Source organism: Mizuhopecten yessoensis, unplaced genomic scaffold, assembly GCF_002113885.1.
Source record: "Mizuhopecten yessoensis strain PY_sf001 unplaced genomic scaffold, ASM211388v2 scaffold9847, whole genome shotgun sequence".
NCBI classification, from domain to species: domain Eukaryota; kingdom Metazoa; phylum Mollusca; class Bivalvia; order Pectinida; family Pectinidae; genus Mizuhopecten; species Mizuhopecten yessoensis.
In genome coordinates this window covers 628,156-637,400 of record NW_018408252.1, presented here as the reverse complement: position 1 = coordinate 637,400, position 9,245 = coordinate 628,156, and the positions used below count along the sequence as shown (strand labels likewise).

General features: G+C 36.6%; 1 protein-coding gene across 7 annotated transcripts in view; it reads left to right on the top strand.

Moving 5' to 3' along the window:
- The first annotated feature begins 968 nt into the window (after positions 1-968).
- The window catches only part of LOC110458828, a 95,511-nt gene continuing 87,234 nt past the window's right edge, over positions 969-9,245 (top strand). For all 7 annotated transcript variants that reach the window (XM_021510774.1, XM_021510779.1, XM_021510776.1 and 4 more), the window contains exon 1: positions 969-1,757. The gene's annotated coding sequence lies outside the window, so the exon portion shown is untranslated. The remainder of the gene's footprint in view (positions 1,758-9,245) is intronic.

Genomic DNA, 9,245 nt, shown 5'->3' with positions numbered 1-9,245 from the left:
AGTACGTGTAACGCAGAGCTCAATATCGCTGTTTTACATGAAAACATGGCACATACATAGACAGACAGGAGATTGTCGGTAAAGGGAAGGTGTACACAACTTCCGTTTCCTGTTCACCGGAGTAGAAATAACGCCACACATATATGGGCACACGAACATCAATACTATGTATACCCTTCCTCTCCTTTTAAACCAAAGGTATACAAATATTTGGATATTTATCTGTGAAGATTTGGTACACTTATTCAGAGACGTATATAAGAAATGAGTCTGATATATTGAATTGAAATGCCTCTCCACTGATTTATATTTAAACAAAGACAATTAAAGCCAGTAATATATACGTCTTTGACTTATTTGACGTTTTATTGGGAATTAGTTATTACTTTACTTAAATCGGAGACGTATATATACTACTGGCTTTATATGCCTCTGTTTAAATATGAAACGTTGGAGAGGCATTTCAATTCAATACATCAGACTCACTTTTATGCTGAGGTGATCGAATTGCAAAGATCTAAGAGGATCAGAACTAATTCCTTTTATGACAAATTTGTTTTATTTGTGTGTAAATTGACATCTTTTGACGTCAATTTCTTTAAAAGTGGTAAATTTGTCGCTGTAATTAACCGTTTTTACGGTGTTTGCAATTAGACGACGTTAGCAGTATATCTATGTTACCCTAATATACAATTTAATAATAATGGTGTTTATTCAGAAAATTCAGATATCGATTTAATAAGTCCGTACCCAATACTGGGGAAGGCATGAGACACAGATCTAATGAAATGTGTCGTACGCTAACTCCTTCAGAATGTGGCCTGTAGATTATCTCTTAAACGTGCAGTTTCCGGCGGAAGTTTGTCGTTCGAGATAATATCTAGTTTCATTTAATAACCCACAACATAGACCACGACAATTTGTATATAGTGTCCTCTGTGTACAAACATTAGTCAGAGGAAGCTCAATGAAAGGCTGTGTCAGATCTGATCATCCTCTGGTCATTCCTGATCATCCTCTGGTCTCCCTCGATCAATGCTAGCTTATACCACGGACTTGGATCTAATTCCGTGCTTAGACGGACATCATTAGGCAGTTCTAAACTTGAACGGTCTTTTACTATTAGTCATCGTGTCCACTCTTTTCTAGATAAGTATATTAATCAAGATACATGTAACCCAGAAGTCTAGTATGTCTTGACAATATCATGAAACTGTATAGATGGCCTTGGGTACCTGATATTTGACGGCCAATATTTAAACAACTTTACAAGTCAAGATAAATTGTCAAAGATGATTGTGAACAAATGATGAATATATGGATTATTACTCGAAATAATTACGAACATAATTCACATAAATCAATAAAGATAGGAAACTACATATTGATCTATTTGAGTCATGAGAAATCCTGTCATTCGCTTGAAATAGTATTCCAGCATCTGAAACTAACATGCACTATCACTCCAGCGCTTGTAAAACAATGATATCCGCCGTCAAGCGTTTGCGCGCAATACACAATGTCCGTGGAATGTTTTAGTGGGGACACGCCCTCATCCTTATCAAGATCCTTTGTTTACAAGCGTTTGAGAGACCTAGCAGCGCACCTGTAGGAATTAAATACATGAGTCAACTCGGCCATCTGGTGAATCTATTTCTTGATTCGAGACGGATGTAGATTTTATCATGGGATGAAAGTACTTTATATTGTGACAGTTTCGACAAATTATTCAAAGGATTTATAACAACTGACGTTCGGTAAGTAGCAACCCGTGCCGTTGTAACGACCCCGATAGAGTCCCGACTTTCAGTCGACAGATAATGTCTCCCTCGGTGTCATTTTCAGATGACAGTTTTAAATTATGAATTTGTTCTTCTCATATATATATAGACCCTGTTTATTTCAATGACACATTGTTTTGCATTATTACAAAAGTATGATATTGCCATGACGTTTGTGTATTTTGACGATATTTATGAGGCAGCCTCCCGGTATAAACGACCACTGACACTGTCCGCTCGGGAGACGTCCCAGACAAACCCGCTGTGTGTATTCACCGAGACTAGGAAAACCTCCCTGCAATGCAAGGAAGAAGTACGATATCTGCTTGTATATACGTATCTGAATATAATAAGTTTGCTAATTTCAGTTTCAGAAAAAATAGCAAGTAGAGTATGATTGAATTGGGCAGTCGAAACAGTGTCAGTGAGAGACATTCGGCTCAATATATGTCTGCATAGACCCATTGTTCATTTTGTAGATTGTATTACTAACTCCATTCCAAAGGCATATACCTTTCTCATGAACTGACTGGGGCTATATATGTATCCACTGGTTATTTACACATTAAATGTAATTCTTATTACAGGTGAGTTTAATTAATGTTTCTGTCACCATATACCATTTTAGTCCTGTAACACTGAACATGGAGTATATTAATGTTGCTAGAATGTATGTGCCAGTGGACTCCGACCATGAAATTCTAGATAAATAAACTAGATATGGTCTGTGTATGTCCGACATGTAAAATTTTATCCGCCAAGTGATCCAGAATTTATGTAACATCTTTGTTTACTTTCCGTTCCGTTATCTTTTATCTATTGATGATGCTCACGGGCAGTTTAGCTTATAGTTTGATATATATACATGGAATGAAATGATTAAAATTTGACATTTCAGTTTAAAACCTGACTTACTTATAAAGCCAAAGATAGGGAAATGGTGACTAATTGATGTAATTTATGTAGAAACCCTACATGTGGGTGTCTCATGAAATATGTCCGGTTTAAAATCCGTTTTGTTAGAACTGTGTTCTAGTAGGTTGGGGGTGTCTACCTGTGAGAGAGGTTGTCAAAATAACAAGATGCGAAGATAAAGGGTGGTAGAGTGGTGCAGTGGATAGCACAGTTGCCTTTCACCAAGGCAACCAGGGTTTGATTCGCTGATCAGAAGTGAAAAGGTATTGGGTCACCTGTCTGACGACCTGGGTTTTCTCCTGGTACTCCAGTTTCCTCGAGCTCCCACATTTAGAACCCTCACACCCTAACACCTGGGCCAACAAGAGTGATTGATATAAGTTAAAATAACTTGCTTAATTAATAATTGTTGTAACACATACGGCCTCCAGAAAATCCTGTCTCTCAACATTCAAGAGAATAGAATCTGTTTTGATTTGATAGTGTTTTTATACAAGCATGGCAGAATTTGATGTATTTAAAAAAAAAGTGAAAAAACAAATGATTACATTGAGATTTGAATATTTTACATGCTTTTAACAGGAAACATTAAAGTGGGTCGCAGTGACATCTGACCATTTACAATCATTATAGCCCTTCATCATTTGTTTGTGGGTTCGACCCCTGCTGGAGGGGGGGGGGGGGGCGGCAGTTACCAGGTACTGGCCACAGGTTGATGGTTTTTCTCGGATATTCTGGTTTTCTCCACCACCAAAACCTATCCTGGCGTGTTCTTAAATGACCATAGTTGGTAAAAGGATGTAAAGCACAAACAAGCAAAACTGGAAACATATTGTATATATGTGGATGGACGGTGACTGTAGATTGGCATTGGTAGGGATGATAGAGGGTGGTTTAGGATCATGGAAACTGAAAAGTTATGGGTATTATAATAAGATAATTCTGTTGATGAAAATTTAGGAGTAGCCTTTAGTTCAAGCTAAGAATGTGCTCAGGACATGTACAATGTTATTGTATATATGTTACCAATAAGACATGTACAATGTATTTATATTACGAATGTATATATATATATATATATTAGTAATATTACCAATGTAGCGGAACTGGACTGGGTTGATTGTTGGCAACCAGATAGCTCTAATGGTAGAGCATCAGTCTAGAGTTTGAAAGGTCCCGGGTTCGAACCCCGGTCTGGCTGTGCATTTTTCCTCTCCTGTTACACCAATAAGCCTTCGAAGCTCTTCAGTTCTCTCCAAGTCACTAAAACACTTGTAATCATTAGGAGTGAGCGATCGAGTGAGTCACTCATTTCATAAATTACAAACCATCAGACAATTTCATCATAAATCCTCCAAATTAACTACATAATTAGTGTAGTTCAAGATTCGAACTTTTGTTTTAAACATTGTAGTTACTATAGTCTTAATATAAGGCTTTTAATTAATGTGATGATTATAACATGAGGGTATTTACTCAAAACCCTCTTGAGGAAATTCCTGGTACCTGTATTATCATTCGTGAAAATCTGGGCCCTGGGGTCTATTTTAGTCCCGAGAAATGTTGAATTTGGTGTTATTAAGGAAACTAAATAGATGAAGAGAATTTAATGGTTATTTTTTCCTTTCCTACCATACTCCAGACGTAGAGTAGACATCCACATGTAGGGTAGACGTCCACACATTTTGATGTGGAGATTTCTGCCCTATTCAGAATCTTATGTAATTTATATAGGTATTAGTGGTACTGGTATAATAAGTAAATATCTGCCCAGTTTGACAGTCCAGTGATTGTCCATCTGACCTAAGGCTATACATATTTATGTCCAGTTTGACCCTAAACTGACCATGATCAATACATACCATGGATATGTATACACATAGTTTATCTTATATTTTGTGTATATCACTGCAGTATGCTTGAAACATTTTTGCATTAGGAAAGAAGATCTAATAAATTCCATTAATTACTTAGCTGCATTCTTGCCAACTCTCCCTTTTCAGAAGTGAGAATTAATCCCTGTTTTGGACCCTAAATGTAATATTTCCAACCTGTGAATTTGATAAACTATTCCTATATTCTAAGGTCTAATTATATGATTTTGTCTGAAAGAAAACTCAGAATATGTCACTTTAAAGGGTTATATTGTCTATATATAGGTTCATACAACGTGTATACACACATTTTATTTATGTTTTTAATTTTGAGCATGCAGAATCACCCACATGGAACTTTTAAAAGGTTGGCAAATATGTATAGCTGTGATTTTCTATATGGTGATTTTGTGTCCGATAATGTGTATAAATTAAAATAAAAACTCCTGTCTGAGTGACTAACGAAACAAACATGGTAACCTCCTCACACTAGAGAGTTCGGAAGTAAAACTATAAATATAGTGTAATTATCAATACTATACGTTATGTTTTTGTGCTATTTAACATCTTCTAAAGCTTTCGTTACAATGAGAAATGTATCAAAAATATTTAGAAATACTGAACGTGTGAGGGATCTGTCTTGAGCATGTAAATAAAAGCACAGTTCCTTCCTAACAAAAATCATTTATACTGTACATAGCAGAAATAAATGTTGTTGATTTTTTTTTTTTTTTTGTTTGTTTGGGGAGGGGGATATTTTGACCTGCAGCTTTCTTTGTTATGTAACAGGAAAAAGAATAGTGTGCTTCCAACGGGAATCGAACCCACAATGCCAATAGGTTCTTAGCTACATCTGTATAGTCGGACGCTCTACCGCTGAGCTAAAGGGAAGCTAGAAGGTAGAAGGCGACCATAATCCTATAGCTATGTACAATTAAAATCTGCCACACTACTCCCCCCTTTTTAAATGTGTTTGTGTTCGAACACCACAACCCAGGTTCTAACTCCCTGTCACCACAGAGAGGGCCACGGACACCATTTGTAACGGGAAAGAGAATAGTGTGCTTCCACCGGGGATCGAACCCTCGATCTCCAGTTTCCTAGTCGGACGCTCTACCACTGAGCTAAAGGGAAATTCCCTCTAGTTTAAAGCTAGAAGGCGACTGTAATCCTATGTATAGTTAAAATTTCCCACAGTTATATATTTATCTATCAGAGGACCCAGTAATTTAACTCATTCACCCCTGAAGTAACATTTGAACCCTTCCAATTCAAAGGTTGGAATAGTTCACTATGGAACTTCAGGGGTTAATGAGTTTAACAAAACAGATCAGAAATCAACCTGGAGATCTAATGTTTTAAATCACACCTACATGTCATAATGACTGGTTGGATGACATAAAATGTCTTATAATTACTTGTACACAAAATCTTAAATACAGTATACAAGAATGCATGAGTGCATATCACGACAAGGAAACTTCCTTCACAATATGTAGTACATGTACTTGATCGTGAGATACCGGGTTATCTGTTGAACATATATATATCCATACAAAGGGTTGGGAGTGTGAAAATGATAACGAAAAACAAGATGTGCACGATTCACAAAAAATGTGTTGAAATGATTACATATATCTTGTTTAAAGAAGCCTGAAGGCAGTGTTCATTACACTGGGGCCGCGCCACAGGAAGTCCGTAATCACGCGGCTGAAACAGAAGTTTGCCATGTACAGCTTACAGGGGCTCTATAACTATAATATCGGACAGGTTCTTAACCATTACGGGCTGATCATGAGGATATAGAGTCCTTATATCTGATACAGCTGTCTTGTTAAATTCCCATTTATATGTACTTAACTCTGTTTTCATGCCTTTTATCAGCATAACTGTCTGTTTTTATCAGAAGATTGCTCAGAGACAGTTTGTTAATTACATGAAAAAAACACTCATTTCATTCTTAGATGATTCCAATACAGAGATAGGAAAAGTTGGAAAAATTATATGAATTGAATATTTATCAAAAAAGACATTCAGTGTTTGTAAACATGTCATTATATTAAATTCATCATACATGCATGCTAACTATGCTTTCAAGTTTGTAATTGAATTTGCTACATAGCTATACTTTTGGACAAAATTGATCAATCTTATACATTGACTGTTCCAAAAATGTCCAGATTTTCAACAGAATATGCTAACCATACTTTTTTAAAAGGGAAGTAAACCCTGTTTTAAGTCAGAAAATGTTTAACATACTTATTTATTAACAGAGTACTGTATGCTAACCATGCATTTCAGCAGAATGTTTTAAACCAGGGCCCCAGAAAATGACAGTTAAAAGATGGAGCTTAAGTTTTAAAAAGAAGTCTGGCCTTTAGCAGCAGATAATTATAAGAGCTCAGACAATTTGTTTCAGTAAAATCAAAAGTGTCAAGTGTTTAAAAAGTATGAACATGTAGGGGATACAGTTGGGTAGCTAGGGTTATATAAACTTCTCTGGTAATGGGGACTAGTATGAAGGTTACATTTCTAGAATGACTACTTATATTACCTTTTAAGGTTTATACCTTCCTCCTAATTAAATAATAATAATAGTTATTTGAGGTTCTTATATATCGCTTTATCACATATCCTAGTTCGTAGGTCGTCCCAAAATGGTTCACAAGTTATTATCTGTGGTTATATTATGGGGCCTTTAATTTGCAACCGGCCAATATCTTTCTCAACTCCCAGCTGGGGGGCATACAGCCAGTGCTGCTATTTTGACGCTTACAGCTAGCAGTCAACAATTCTAGCACTGCCCAACCACATACTCATTTACAGCTGAGTAGACTGGAACAAGCGACGTAAAGTATCATGTTCAAGGATACAACACAGTGCTGTGACGTGACTCGAACCAGCAACCCTTCAGTAACGAGCCCGGCGCCCTACCACTAGACTACCGTGCCTCCGATTAACAGTTGATGCCAATTGCTGACACCATGTGTAGATGGGTATCCAAGGGTACATTTTGATAGCATTACACAAGCATCTAGGGGTACTTTTTAGCAGAGGACCTTATGGAAGATTAGCTTTGCTAAAAACAGGTTTTATATCCTCAATAAATAAAGTTTGTTATCATTATTATTGTGTATATAAAGTATTTGGGTGCACATTCTGGTAATATAATAAAAAAAATGTCCGGGGTTGTATATTTTGCTATCCAGAGGGTTAGGGGTCGAAGGGCTCAGGTTGGTTTTCATGATTGTGCCAACTGTTGACAATTATTTCAGTATGTAATACTTTTCTGCCCTGGTCATGATCACAGATTTTGTGGGATGGCTGTACTAGGTTGTACATGTAGGTGTCATTCTGTCAGATTAGTTGGGATTCAAAAGATGAACATTACCCTCTCTCCTCCCATTAACTCATTCACCCCTGAAATTTCATAATGAACTATTCCAACCTTTGAATTGGAAGAGTTCAAATGTGTCTGAAGGGGGTGATTAAGTTAAAGCCTTTTTTGAAGTAAGATTTTCAAAAGGGGATTGGATACTTTTTTGTACAGAAAGGGCACCCAGTTTTGTAGGGGTATACAAAACATTCAGACTCTTGATACAGAAGGAGGAACCCCTTTAGTTGGGGTATAACAAATTCAGAGACCTTTTAAGCAGGAAGTCGATTTTATTGTAACACCCTGGTAGATGAATCATGAACTTTCCTGAGTCTTCAAGTCTTGGACTTCATAGCTAGGGTTATTTCTAAACATTTTCTTAAGGTTGGTAATATAAGTATGGATTATGAAAAGTTCTTTTTACACAACCAATAAGAGTTTCTATGTGACGTTTCGATGACTAGTACGGTATGTACACCGTCACCTTCTTTAGACAAATGAGCCCCTCATCTCTAATTTAGCATTGGGTTAGTTCTAAATCGAGATGAGGGGGCTCATAGACTCTTGCCTATCTATGACAAAGTATTAAACAAAGCATAGCTGAATTGAGTCATTTCGGTACGTATATCTATTGTACATACCCTTATAATTACAGCGTAGCCGAATCAACATCGATTGTGTGGACAACTCGTACACATTCTACACCTTTGTGTGCATACGCATCACTGGTCATTTGTCTGATGAAGGCGAGAGTGTATATACCCTACTAGTCATTGAAAAGTTGCATAGAAACTTTTATTAGTTGTGTAAAAAGAACTTTTCATAATAATAGCTAGTGTTATAGTATCTATGTCTGATGTGGTGTCAATCCTAATGAATAAATCAACAAATGTTGTGTGATGATCATGTACATCTGATTACTGTACACACATCACATCCATAAAGAAGTGACAACTACCTATATCCTATATCCAATTATCCTAAAATTATCCGCCAGGTACATACAGAACCGGTATCTCTACCAGTCATACCTGTATCTATATACAACCCGTCATTTAAAAATACTTGCATGTCAATTTAACCTCTTGCTTATACAAAACAATGCCCTATATTGAAGAAAACAGACACCTCCACTTCCGACACCCATAGTAAGCTATTTCCCAGTTGTGTCCCAAGATAACTTATGTTCTAGATCCCTTGTGTATTTGTCAAGGAATGTGGAATTTAATCTAAGCCTCTTGACCCACAAGGTGGTAGACAGAAACTGAGTAAACAATTGTATACAGTGTAATAGTCTCC